The following is a 14,026-nucleotide window of genomic DNA, read 5'->3' as shown; positions in this document are numbered from 1 at the left end:
AACATTCCATAGGTTATGGAGGAGTCTGGGTTAGTGGCCCATTATTAAACCCACTAAGACTATCTGTAGCTGAATCACATATATTCATACCACTGATTTGGGACAAAATAAAGACAAGAGCCTCGTTCATGTCAATCCAGTCCAGCTTGAGTCCTAAGGAGTCAAGTCAGTTATAAAAGTGGAAAAGTAGCTTTTTAAAAAATATATAAAAATTACAGAGATGACAGCACCGTACAGTAGAAATATACATATTAATATATACCAAATTTAGCTAAGCATCAATATATTATGGGCCACTATTTTGATTATTAATAATTTTATGCTTGTACAGCATGCATCTTTAGGGGAGAGAACATATTTTTGTAAATTAAGACGTTTAACTCTAAGACAAATTCAAAAGAAAACTTCCTTCTACAACTTACTCCATGTTGGCTACAAGACCCGCCAGCACCAGCATGTATTTTCCAATTCTGACAGCTGAGGCTTAATAATGAGCGATCTTAGGCTGGGTGAGCCACAGGGAGGAGCTGTCTTTGCGCATATAATTGCATCTGCAGCATAATGAGCTGCCTAATTGCACATCCAAGTTTACATGCATTAGCCTGAGTAACTATGAGTCACTCAAAGACGCACTGCTCTGTGGTAGCCTTTGTCCCCTGTTCCTAAAACTCAGATTGGTATCACTACAATTTAATCTCAGTGCCTAAGACATATTTGATTTTTTTGGGAACAATTTGAGCCCAGGCTGGTCTCAACTTACTACATTCAGGATGACCTTGAACTCCTCCTAATCATCCTACCTCTGCCTCTCAAGTGCTGGGATCATAGCATGCGCTACCACGCAGCAAGCTTTACTTCTGAAAAGGAGAAAAACTATCTTCCGTGATTTCAATTTTAGTTTTAGACACTGAAATAATAAGGAAAACAAGGCTAAATGAAACAAATCTTGTTCACGATGCTTCTTCCCTGTCAGCTGGTCAAGGAACAGTTAGTCTACACAAGGCTCGGAAAATAAAAATGAGTGTTAGCATTTATGCATTCAAGGTCCAGGGGAGACTGGACACCCCAAGGAAACAGTTATTACACAATAAAAACCAGTATTAATGCCTACAAGCAGCTTTCAGTTATTAATAGCAGCTCCCACCCCCAAGCCTTGTTAAGATGACAGTAAACAAATATAAAAAGGACTTAACCATGAGGGACAGAGGAGGGTACAGTGTCGCAGGAAAGCACACCTGGTGAGCAAGCGCACATACAGAGGTGGCCAGTGGTGAGAAGGGCACATCTGGGAAGACAGGAGGAAGGATGGCCCGAGGAAGGGGGTGACAGGGCTAGGTTCCCACCACCGCTAAGGAGCCCAGAGGGTCTCGGTTGGATAGGGACATCTTCTGCCGTCCGTTCTTGTTTCAGAATGAGGCGGCGGAGTGCTGCCTACAGATCGTGTAAGCGTGAGGCGAGGGTTGCACCTGGGGATCCTGTGTGAGAAAGAGCGAGGCAGGAACTCTCGGAGGAGAGATCCAAGCTATGCTACATGGCTTTGGGGCCACAGGGAACAAAGGTGCAAGTGACTCAAGCTGCAGGGCTGAAATGACAACTGGTCTGGATGTCAGACCCTGGGCTCCCTTTCCTAGGCCCTTGGAGGGCAGAGGCCAGGAGCACACAGCTGGGCTTGTACTGCGGGAAGAACCCAGGGAGCAGGCTCTTCAGAAAGCCAAAGGTTCTGGGGGGTCCCGAGGCATTGGCATCGTGAAGGGTCAACAGGAAAACTCCCAGGGGACAAGACGTGGGGCACAGGGGTTTCCAGGCAGCAGCCATCACCTCACTCTCACACCGATCTCCAGGCAGCACTCCACTCACTGCCTCATTCCTAAACAAAGAACGGACTACAGAAGATGTCCTTATCTAACCAAGACCATCAAGCACAACCGTCTTCCAGGGCAGAGAAAGTGAGCAAAGCTAAGCAGAAATCCTGCCTTCCAGGAGCCTAATTCCCATTAAGAGAATCATGGAGGAAAAAGTTATGCTGTGAAAAGGCATTGTGGGGAAAGCGGGTGGGAAAATGTGCTGAAGAAGAGGAGGTAGGCAGGCCACCCCTTACTGACGTGACTGGACAGAGAACCAGACAGGGAGGAACTGCAGAGCACAGCTGGCAACTGCAAAGGCTGTGTGGTCAGAACCGCTTGACTTGAGGTCAGCAAAAAGAGCTGCCTGGTCCAGCCGAAAGGGATCTTCTTACAGGCCGCTCACTTCTCTTTTACCGAGGGAAACAGAAGCCATCAGAGGGCTCTGGCACAGGACTGACTTGATCGGACTTGCATGTGCAAGGCCACTCTGCTCGAGGCTGGAGGACTTGCTGGTTCCAAGCATTTAAAGAAATCTCTGTTCAATCATTAACTGATGAGTAAGCAAGGCAAACAGAGACTTCTTTGGCTCCCTAAAACAAAGAAATCAAACTTTCTAGTTAGTCCAGAGGCCCTACCAAGCAAACAGGCTCTGGATGGGGTGGGGGTGGGGGCTGAGTTCCATAATCTCCATGTTATCTTTAAAGTCTCCAGTTTTCAACATCATCAACAACAACACAATGACAAGACACAAGGGTGAGGGGGCCCATGGGGTGAGGGGCACACGGAGGTGACACACACCCTGTATGCGCTAGAGGTGGGAGACTAGAGCCTGCCTTTAGAAACAGCTTCCTACGTAAAGTCATAAAGACACTCAGCCACTGATAAATGAAGGGTGAGTGCTGTGCGCACAGAATCAACTAAATCCGTTACTCAGAAGAAAGGGAAAAATGAGCACGGAGTAACTAACACACGCCACAGCAGACGGACCCTGACAGCGGCTTAGAAACCCACACCATCTATTACGTCATTCCATTTACACGAAATGTTCAGAAACCGCTCTACAGTGATAGAAAGGAGATGGCTGGCTGGATGGTGGGATGTGGGAGCGGAGAAGAGAGGCAAACGGGAGCTTCCTTTTGGTGTGGAACACCCTACAGTTAGACAGTGGTGACAACTGCATGATTCTGACTATATGAGAAGCCACTACGTTATACCCTTCTAAAGGGCAAACACTAGAATTCTTGACAAAGTTGTTTTTTGAAAATCTAGAAGCCTCTCCTCCACCATCCCTGTCTTTCAGATGGAGACACTGTCTAGGGGCTCGGGCGAGCTCAGCTGTCTACGTTCCCTGTCCTGAAACATGCTCCTTCTAAACGAGACTATGCAGACTGCTCCTCACAATTCGATCCAGCTGACACTTCCAGCAGGAGTCTCAGGACACACACCAAGAGCACCACTGAAATGCTTTCTACATTAGGTGTTCAGCTTTGTAGGACTCATATTTGCATCATTCTTTCTATCTTTTCATTTGTTTTCAAGTTTTGATTATTAAATGGAGTTGGGGGCAACAAGTTGGTTCTGAGGGCCAACTTCCAGGAGTCATTCCTGGCAAAGCTGAGCCACAGGGGAGGCCAGAGAGACCCAAGGACTTGCAAGGCCCCACCCCATACCCGAGAAGACTGCCTAGAGAGTAGTTTCCTAGCTGAGCAGACGAAAGGACACAAAATCAGGCCATCCCTTTACCTTTTTGATTTTTACATTACTTGAAGGCTCAGATTTTGTCAAGGAAGCTGTTAGCAAACATTCCCTGCAGGCAGGTCTACTGCAGTGTTAGGAGCCGAACAGCATTAGAACACAGGAACTCGTGAACACCAACGCTTCTGCTACACTAGCAAGTGGGGAAGCAGAATGACACTCAAGTGAACTCTGGAGTTTATGTGAAGAGGCACTTTATTCAAAAACAGGAAGCCAGGCGCGGTGGAGCACGCCTGCAATCCCAGCACTCAGAGAGCAGAAGCCGGTGGATCCTGGTGAGTTAGAGGCTAGCCTGGTCTACAAAGCTAGTCCAAGATAGCCAGGGCTACAAAGAAAAGCCCTGTCTCGAAAAACCAAAACCAACAACAACAACAACAACACCCACCCATAAAATGTCTTCATCAAATCATCTGTCTCAGTTATTTAAGTTAGACATATTTAGGGCCAGGCATGATGGCACAGGCCTTTAGTCCCAGTATCCATGAGGCAGAGGCAGGCAGATCTCTTTGAGTTTAGGGCCAGCCTGGTGTACATAGTGAGTTCTAAAACATCAAGAGCTAAATAGAGACTCTGTCTCAAAACACAAAATGAGATGGAGAGAGAGATTCAAACCTAACTCATGAGGTAAAAATGAAAAGCAACATGACCGCCGCCTGGCCCATGGGGCCGGGGGGGGGGGGGGGGGGGGAGGGGAGACAGCTGCGCACTGGGCGCCGCAGTCACCCAGGGTAAAGATGGCTGTGACTCTGCAGCACATCGAGCAGCTGTCCAGTCGGGTGGTGCGCGTGTTGGGCTGTAACCCGGGTCCCATGACCCTGCAAGGCACCAACACGTACCTGGTGGGGACCGGCAGCAGGAGGATCCTCACTGACACCGGAGAGCCGTCAGTTCCAGAATACATCAGCTGTTTAAAGCAAGCATTGGTTGAACTTGGCACAACAATCCAGGAGATTCTAGTGACTCATTGGCATCATGACCATTCCGGAGGCATAGTAGATATTTGTAAAAACATCGGCAGTGACACTACCTACAGCATTAAGAAACTTCGACGGACTCCTCAGAGAGAAGAAACTATAGAAAATGGAGCACAGCAGTATGTTTATATAGAAAATGGAGAGCTGATTAAGACAGAGGGAGCCACTCTCTAAGTTTATACACTCCTGGCCACACTGATGATCACATGGCTTTACTCCTGGAAGAGGAAAACACCATCTTTTCTGGGGATTGCATCCTAGGAGAAGGGACAATGGTCTTTGAAGACCTCTCTGATTATATGAACTCACTAAAAGACTTACTAAAAATCAAAGCTGACATTATATATCCAGGACATGGCCCAGTAATCTATAATGCTGAAGCTAAAATTCTGGAATATATTTCTCACAGAAATAACCGAGAAGAGCAAATTATTACGTTATTCCCTGATAACTTTGAGAAATCATTTATAGTAACTGAACTTGTGAAAGCGATTTACAAGAATGTTCCAGAGAATTTACTTAAGATGGCAGGGCATAATCTCTTGCTTCATTTGAAAAAAACTAGAGAAAGATAGCAAAATATTTTACATCACAAGTCCTGACAAGAAATGGAAAGCTGTCCTTTAGTTGCCGATCAGAAGCTCTATCTGGTTTTACTTTTAGAGACTGAAACATGTCATATACCCAGCAGTGTGCTATACTACCAAATAACTATAAACTGAACTATTAAAAGCCAGTGGCCCAATTCACAGTGGACGATGAACTTTTCTCCAAAGAAGATACCTAAGTGAAAAGAGGTTACAAATCACTAAGCAACACAAATACAAATCAAACCACAAGAAACATCTTCCTATCCATTTGGATAGCGCTGTTTCCTAAAAATAGATGAGAACAGCTGCTGAGGTATAAAGAAAGTGGAATAAAAAAAAAAAAAAAAAAAAAAAAGGAAAGAAAAGCATTCTATCTCTATCTGCTTTACATTAGAAAACTATGAATGGCATACAGTTTTTTTTAAAGTTTCTAATTAAATAAAAGAGAGAGAGAGAGAGAGAGTGTGTGTGTGTGTGTGTGTGTGTGTGTGTGTGCAGCGGTTGCACACTTGAGTGCACTGTTCTGGAAGCTAGAATGAAGCTCTTGGAGCTGGACTTACAGGTAGTCGTGAGCTGCCCTACATGGGTGCTGGGAACCACACTCAGGTCCTCTGGAAGAACAGTACAGCTTTTTAATTGTCAAGCCATCTCTCCAGCCCCACAAATGAATATTAAACAGCATAAAAACTCCTCAGCTTCCATTTCCCTTCAATGTTGATTGAGAAACCAAACAAGGAGAAGGAGGGGAATGTTAACCGGGCCTCATTCAGTGTGGGCTGAATGAGAAGAACAGATCTTTTAAAGGGCTCCCATCCGCTCTTTCCAGAGGAGCTGGGCCTCGCTCCTCGGCTACAGACCACAATTTGATGTTTATCACCATATTGCACTTGATTCCAGAGCATTTCCTAGAGTTCACACCAGAGCCTGCAGCAACAAGATGCCGAGCGCTGTCCTCTGCTCTGAGCCTTTTCTTCGTACATTCTCCTTACTGCTCCAATCCAACCTCACAAGGCCCTGGACATGAGAGGCACCAGGCCAACTTTACCCCTGGAGAAGGAACGGTGTTATCTCTTTGATCGTGCACCTGGAAGTGAGCACTCCCCACCATCTCGCTTTGCCAAGAATCACAGATGGTTTAGCATGTTGTCCTTGGTTGTCAGCACACCAGTTGCTTCCTTTCTACCTGACTTCCTTGCCAACAGAGGATATGCTAATAAGTTTTCAGCACATTCTCTGGGGCTTTCCGAATCAGCTCTTAAGTTTACGTAAAACCAAGAGTGCTATAATATACAAAACACCCAGGGAAGGAAACTTCACAAAAACAAAGGAAGAATAAAACTATTAAACATTCTAGGGTACTTTCTCAAAATTGTACATTTTAACAGTGCTATCCTAGGAGGGTCAAAAAGTCTTGTTACCTTAGTGGTTGCTCATTTACCTCCAGGGGGACATGCTTGGGGACCAGGAGATCCTGAAGAAGACATTTTAAACCCAGCAAAAGACTTCTTATGTCCTTCAAATAAAGCCAAAGGAGAAATGGGAGTGGAGGAGCAAACCAACCAACCAAACCACAAAAACCCACCAATCTGGATTCAATCAGATAAAACGTGGCCAACTTTTAAAGCACTAGAGAGACTTTAATGTGCACATTTCCCCCTGAGGTTAATTGAGACTGCCTCACCTGACCGTATGAAGGATCTGAAGATGTGTGTGAGGGCTATGAAAAGGAAGAGTGTGTGTCCTAATAATCCTTTTTTTAGTGATGTGTCAAGATAGATTCCAGGCACCAAGGAAAGCCTAACCATCATCATGGCTGTAAAGACGCTCCATATAAAAACAAACAAGCAAACAACCTCAATCTTATCTGAGACTAAGAATAAAAAGAAAGGAGAAGAAGAGGAAGAAGAGAAAAAAGGCGGGTGGTGGGAAGGGCCGTGGGAGAGGGAAAGGGCGAGGAGGGAGATTTTGGGCAGGGAAGGAACTATGCAATTTGGTGGGAGGCAGTTGTTCAGGGGGAAGCAAAGGTTTAGCCCTGGGGTGCTTAGCAACCAAGGCAAAAGGAGGTATGTAATAAGGAAGAGGACCAGGGGACTGGTGGAAGGAAGCACACCAATAGACTCAGAAGGAGAAACCCATTTTTGAAGCCGGAACTGAAGCAGGCAATCACAGACCTACCTGCCAGGGCCTCTTAGGACGTATAGCACCCTTTAAGAGAGGTTTACAGAAACTTCATCTGACCTCAACTGTCATTTATGAAGATGGAAGTTAAGGAGTCTAAGTTGTGTGGATTAATGGTTGAGCCTGATTCTGGGATATTTATGGCTGTACTGTGCAAGACTCCAACATGGCCACTGCTAGTCACATGAGCTACCTAAGGAAAAATGAAAATGAAAACAAAATCTAGCTAGGTGTGGTGGTGCACACCTATAACTCCAGCACTCAGGGAGGCAGAGGCAGGCGGATCTCTGTGAGTTTGAGGTCAGCCTGGTCTACAAAGCAAGTCTAGGGCAGCCAAGGCTACACAAAAAAACCCTGTCTCAAAAACAAACAAAAAAGTTCAGTTCTTTAGGCATTTTGGTCACATCCCAGGTAACCCTGGGTATAATAAGTACCAGGAAATCCTGAATTCATACAGTATGAACCAGGACACCCTGAGTACAGAAGGACCATGGCAGACCCCAAAGGCGCCATCAGCATAGGCACAGTGTGCTCGTGCGTGCATGCGTGCGTGTGTACTGAGAAGACCGACACCCTAAGCGCTGGCAGCCTGCCCACGGTGAGACTGAGTAGTAAGCTGAGCACTAACAGTCCCCTCTCCTCCCTGACTATGGTCACAATGTGAGCAGCTTTGTTGTCACAGCCATAGGTAAATAAGGAACTCATCAGCAGGTGTAACTGTTGCACATCTGCACAATAGGCTTTGACATAACAGATAGAAATAAGCTGGTAAGACACAAGGAGGCATGTGGGAAACCTAAAAGCAAAGTACTATAGGAAAATCAATCTGAAATGATTATGTAGTAGATGGAAATGTGTATTCTGGAAAAAAAAAAAAGGCAAAACTGTAAGACAATCAAGAAGCCAGGAGCTACTGGGCCTGCAAGGCTGAGAGAGGGAGGAAGAGGTGAAGCGCACAAGGTTTTCATAGGACTCCATCATTGTAGACAACGGTACAGTACCTCTGAAAATCCACCAATGCACAACACTGCGAGTGGCCAACTAATGCAAGCTGTGGACTCGGGCTAATGATGGTGAGTCAGCATGGCTTCAGCATATGCAAGAGACGTGCCACTCTGCTACAGAAGACTGATAGGAAGACAAGCATAAGAGTAATGTCCTTCTCACTGTTCCACTGTGAGCTGGAAACCGGTCCAGCACCCGATGACCAGATGAATGAGGCACGTGGTCACGGACAGACATGCAAGACAGAGGGACAAGCATACTACCCTTTCCTTCAGTGGTTATCTTTTCATTCCAACTAAGAGTTCCTAAGACAGCAGCAACATAGTAAGCTGGGTGTGACGGTGTGCACCTCTAGTCACGGCTACTTAGGCTGAGACAGGATTGCTTCAGAGCTGGAGTTTAAAGTCGGCTTAGGCAACACAATTGAGACACTATCTCAAAACAAAGAAAGCCAGGTGGACAGGGAGTTCAAGGCCAGTCAGCCTACACAGCAAGATTCTGCCTTTTAAAATTTAAGTAAGTAAAGAAATAAATATTACACAAATGAAAAGAAAAAGCAAAGCCACACAAAGCTGCTCTTCATGGGGAATGATTCCTAGGAAAGGGGCCCAAAGTCAGACTTGCTGGGACTGGGAACACTGAGGGAAGGACAGACAATACCAACCCCACAGTCCTCTTATTTTGTTCTGTATATGCCCAAATTTCTCTGGCCCTCTGCCTTCTATTTTTAAGAAAAGAAAATACAGCTACTGGGCATATTAATAAAAGATAACACCTTCTGATTCCAGTCTAACGCTCTCAGGTGAATCCAAACTGCAGTGCAAACACAGCTCCTCAGTGACCTCACTCACAGGAAACTGGAATGCAAGGCTTACTTCCAAAGAACGACAGCCTGGAGAGCCCTAAGATGGAGAAAAGGAGAGCTTGTGGGCAAGGCCTTGGGTAGTCATCAGATTCAAACCAGTGTCAGACAGGAAGTCATTCATTTCAAGAATGACCTGCCAGGCATGCACCCACTTGAGCAAAAACAGGAATCACTGATACAGTAGCATAATAGAACATGTGCCATGTGTATAGCAAAGATTTCCACGCGTAAGTTACATATTTTTAACCCAGTCAGAACTGAAATTAATGTTTGCAAATGTGGCAGGATGCTTAGAAAATTGCTTCCTGATTTTCACACATTAATGCCTTAGGTATGTCTGCTATTTTTGTGACCCAATAATCGTGATGGGAAGTGGAGAGGGCTTCCTCTGCTAAGAAAAATGTCACAGATACAGTTACTGCCCGAGTGTTTAGATTAGACTAGGAAGCTCCCATTTCCTCTTTGTAAAGTTGGAAACAGCACACACTGCCGTCTAACACTGTGGGTTTCCTCTCACTTCGTAAACATAAACGAGCAACAGTATCCTTTATGCTTTTCTTGGAGATTAAAATCAAGCAGATGTCTCGTTTTTATTTACTACACAGCAAGACACCTGCAAATTACCCATATCTAAACCACTGACAAACCTGAAGCATGTTGCCTTCTCTTTGCTCGGGCAGCTCTGACGTGTGTCTGTCCTTCTAATGGTCTTGTCCCACACACTCAGTGATGGGCAATTTCTTTAGTCCAGTTGGCTGGTTCTCCTCACCTCAACATGCTGCCTTTAAGATCTCACTTTTTCTTACGTCTTAAAAACATGCTCTCTGCGATGGGTTGTACCTAATAATTCCTGAACTTCTTTCTGAGTTTTGCCAATCCACAACTACCAGAAACGCCTCTCAATGAATATGAAGAATCGCAGGGGAGCTGCCTCATGGTCCCGTCTTGTCACGAATCCCGTGTCATGTACATGGGAGTCTCTAAGGTTCCTGAACTTCAATGGCTGACCAAAGCCTTCTGCTATTTTTCACTGATGTGGCTGCTAAGGTCTTCCTGGCCCATTCTGAACTTTCTAACTGCATCTGATAAATCTTCTCCCTTTTGTATTCTAGTCACTATGTTTAATGTTTCTTAACTTTAATTTCATTGGTTTAAACTCTTACACAGGAGGCAGGTTTTAAAGTCAAGTGGATATAATCAAATGGAACATAAAAATTAACTTAAAATGTCATGGGTAATGTGGTACCATATGCCTGTAATCCCAATACTTGGAAGGTGAAGACAGGAAGATCTGGAGCTGGGCTGCACGGTAAGACTCTGTCTCACTAAGAAAAGCAAGCTGGGCCTAGTAAGGCGGACCTATTGTTCCTGCAACTTGGCTGCCTGAGACTAAGAATCTTGAGACTAAGCCCAGCCTAACTGCAGAGTAAATTCATAGCTAGCCTGGAATCTTGGTGGGAATTTATGTCAAGATAAAATATGAAAAGGGCTGGGGCTACAGCTTAGCGATAACAGGCTTCTTACCACCTGTCAGAGCCCAGGGCCCATCCCCAGGACTACAGCTAAATCAAACCTTAAAACCCGCTGGAGCATTCCCTCTGCAGATGACTTATGCCCAGAGCCCCACTATCTGAAATGCCCAGTGGCCCTCTCAGTGTGATGTCACTTGGTGTGCTGCTCATCCCAAGCACAGAGAGCATCAGAAATAGCTGCATGGCTGTCTTGCCCCAGCTCCCAATATCAGCGCATCACTAGCACGGTCCCAGATGCAGAAGGGAAGGGAACTGGGAAGCGGAGCTGAATACTCTCGGCTGAGAAAGTTCTCCAAGTTCAAGGTTCATCCAAGACAGGTGCCCAGGGAGCAGCAAAAGACAAGCCTGACTGAAAATGCTCAAAAGCTGAGCACATGCTCTGGCTCCCCACTCTCACCCTGAGCAGGAAACAGGCTTGGGAAGGAAAGCGAGTCAGCGGCAAGGCCAAGCCTCATTCAGCTCCACCTAACATCTGAGCTCCTTCCCCTTTCGTGATCCAGATGAAGGGAAGAAGGCCTCGAGCCAGGCCAGCTAACAAATCTGACCTTGAACAAATAACCCGCCTGATGTCTCAGCTAGAAATCAAGGTGCTGGCTTGGTCGACCCCAGAGATCCCTTCCTGCTCTCTGTTCTGGGCTTCAAACGCTTCCTCCTCCCTTCAAAGCACACTCGACACGCCTGGAGTCGGGAGGGCACCTCGGCAGCTACTTGTCTGGCTTGTGTTCTGTCTTGTGTAGCCTCTGCTTGCTGGCAGGATCCCCGGGGGATAGGCTTTCTTTTTGCCTATGGCATTACTTCCCCAAACCGAAGGAATATGTTGCTACTAGTCCTATAAAACTGCGATTTCTAACAAAATTACTTCTGTTACTGAGTCCAACAGTCCTGATTCAATAAGCCTTTTTATAGGAAAATGTCATCAATCATTTCCAAGATTTACGTGCATACTAATACAGTAACAAGAATTGAGCACATGCTACTGTGCCAATAGATAGCTCTGGGGAGCCTGCACTGCTGGCAGTGAGCTGAAGCCACTCCACAGAGCCCATCAGGCAGACTGAATCCCGGATCTTAGGAAGGCGCCTGAACAGAACCTCCAGCAGCTCCAGTGAAGAGCACAGGTCCACACAGAAGAAAAGCAGAGCCTATGTCAGGCTTTCACACGTGGCCACTGTGCCCTGCACACAAAGCAATTTTTGCAGAAATTTCAATAAACACACAGCAAAAGGTACATAACCTTGGCTTTCATAGTCCCCTTTCGTAGTTTTCTAGGAAAAGGGTTGAACTAATCTGTTCTACAAACAGAATCACCATGAAATCTTTGGAATAAAGTCCTAGGTCAGCACTCCCAAACACAGGTGCTACATCACATTGCACTGCTGTGTGCTGGCGATCCATCAGAATGTGTCTCCAGAGCACGGGAGCTGAGGCTGCATACTGCAACAGCAGGCTCCACTTCTGAATTTCAATACAGTAGCAGGAAAAAAAAATTACTGCAAACTGCCAATCTGGTCTAAAGACAGTTACAGCACTGTGGACTATGCCTGTCAAAATTCACAACCACTGTCTAGAGCTCCCAACATCTGGTGGTCAGACTTCTCACCCTGGTTTTCAACACAGAAAGATCTAGGGTGAGACAAAACTGCTTTGGGTGCTGGGGAAAAGTAACAACTTCCCTTCAACCCATGTTTTACGTGGGGGTGTGGTCCACAGAGAAGCAGAGAAGTAAGCACAGTGGGGTGTGAGAGGGCTCCCAGGCTATACAGTCTGTGTCACAGCTACTCAGCTGTGCCATCAGGGAGAACACGAGAGTGCGCCGCTTTCTAGTAAAGCCTTGCTTGGTCCCTGGTCTACAGTACAGCCTTCAAGATTATCTGATTCTGATGTCATGAGATCCATTTTACAGCTGACACAGGTGGCTAGAAGCAAGGCAAAATGACTGCCAAAAGCTGTCTGGTGGCCACTTAGCCACCCCCACCCCAGAATAGCTTCCTCCGTGTCCCCGCACATCTTCACTCAAAGTAACTTTATTCCCTGTGAACTTCTACTTTTCTAGGCTTCTTTTAGGATCTGGTTTTGAAATATGCCTAGTTCCTTTGCTTAATTAATAGGTTGTTAAAGTTTCCAAATGCTTTTTTTTTTTTTTTTTGGTACTATGTCTATGCAAGAGTCAACCTCACAGATTCTTGAAAAGTTATCCTTTAGCGGGATAACTTTTTTGGAGGTCTCTCAGAGATGCCCCACAGACAGACAAAGGAAAACGTCCCCTAAACCATCTCGCTCAGGCTAGTCCAGGCTCAGGTCTCAGAAATGTGAAAGCAGATATATCACTTTAAAAATATATGTATACTGTCTATGAGAGGGACATGCATTAATATTCATATATGAAAGACAGAGACTTTCTCTGCTGCTGAGAACCCTGTCTCCTCTGTGTGCCAAGTCAGTTTTGCTCAGGCTCAAATACTACTTCTTACCAGACATAGAAGCACTAGTGCAGGTTAGACAACAGTCCGTGGGTTTAGTTTTGTTTTTGAAAAAATTGTGTGCTTTCTTTTTTTCTTTTTAATTGTGTGCTTTCTAACTATTAGCGATTACATGTGTGGGTGTATACGTGCATGTGCATATAAAGGTCAGAGGGCAATGTCAGGTATGCACTCGTTACTTTCCACATTGCTCCTTGAGTCTCTCACTGGACCTGGAACTTGAGTTTCTGGCTGGACCGGCTGGCCAACAAATTCTTGGAATCTGCCTGTCTCTGCAGCCCAGCACTGGGATTACACATGCGCACCACTGCACCTGGCATGCATATGAATGCTAAGGATCTGAATTCTGGTCCTCACACATGCACAGAAAGCATTTGCCAACTGAATCATCTCCCTAGCACCTTCGTGCTTTTAACTCTGCCCTATTTGTAGGGACTATGATTTCAAAATACCTTCCGAATTTCAAATTAAATAGTAAATGTTAAAATATTTAATCAGTATATTTTGCTGGTTTATGATAAGCAATCAAAACCACAGAAAATATACCTGTTTTTTTCCCCCTAAAAATAAACTGTTTTGAAATAAAGTAACTGCTAGGATTGAAAAGTAGGTTAAATGGCATTTCATATAATCATTATAGCAGCTGAAATTTATGTTTCAAACAAAATTAAAAACATGTATCTTTAACTAACTGAGTTATTTTTGTTTTCTAAATCAAACAGCTTTAAAAACAAGTAATGATATATTTTCCTTTGATATGCATGCACATCCATTATGGAACATGCCGGCAGCTCAGGATCCAT

The 14,026-nt window shown here is 45.2% G+C and overlaps 1 protein-coding gene and 1 pseudogene across 1 annotated transcript in view; one reads left to right on the top strand and one right to left on the bottom strand.

Moving 5' to 3' along the window:
• The window catches only part of Nol10 (nucleolar protein 10), an 82,693-nt gene that overhangs the window by 33,421 nt on the left and 35,246 nt on the right, over positions 1 to 14,026 (bottom strand). The gene's annotated exons all lie outside the window — the stretch shown is intronic.
• Positions 4,307 to 5,215, top strand: LOC127187708 (endoribonuclease LACTB2-like; annotated as a pseudogene).

This window comes from Acomys russatus, chromosome 1, assembly GCF_903995435.1.
Source record: "Acomys russatus chromosome 1, mAcoRus1.1, whole genome shotgun sequence".
Classification (NCBI taxonomy): domain Eukaryota; kingdom Metazoa; phylum Chordata; class Mammalia; order Rodentia; family Muridae; genus Acomys; species Acomys russatus.
This window is presented reverse-complemented; position numbering and strand designations above follow the sequence as displayed.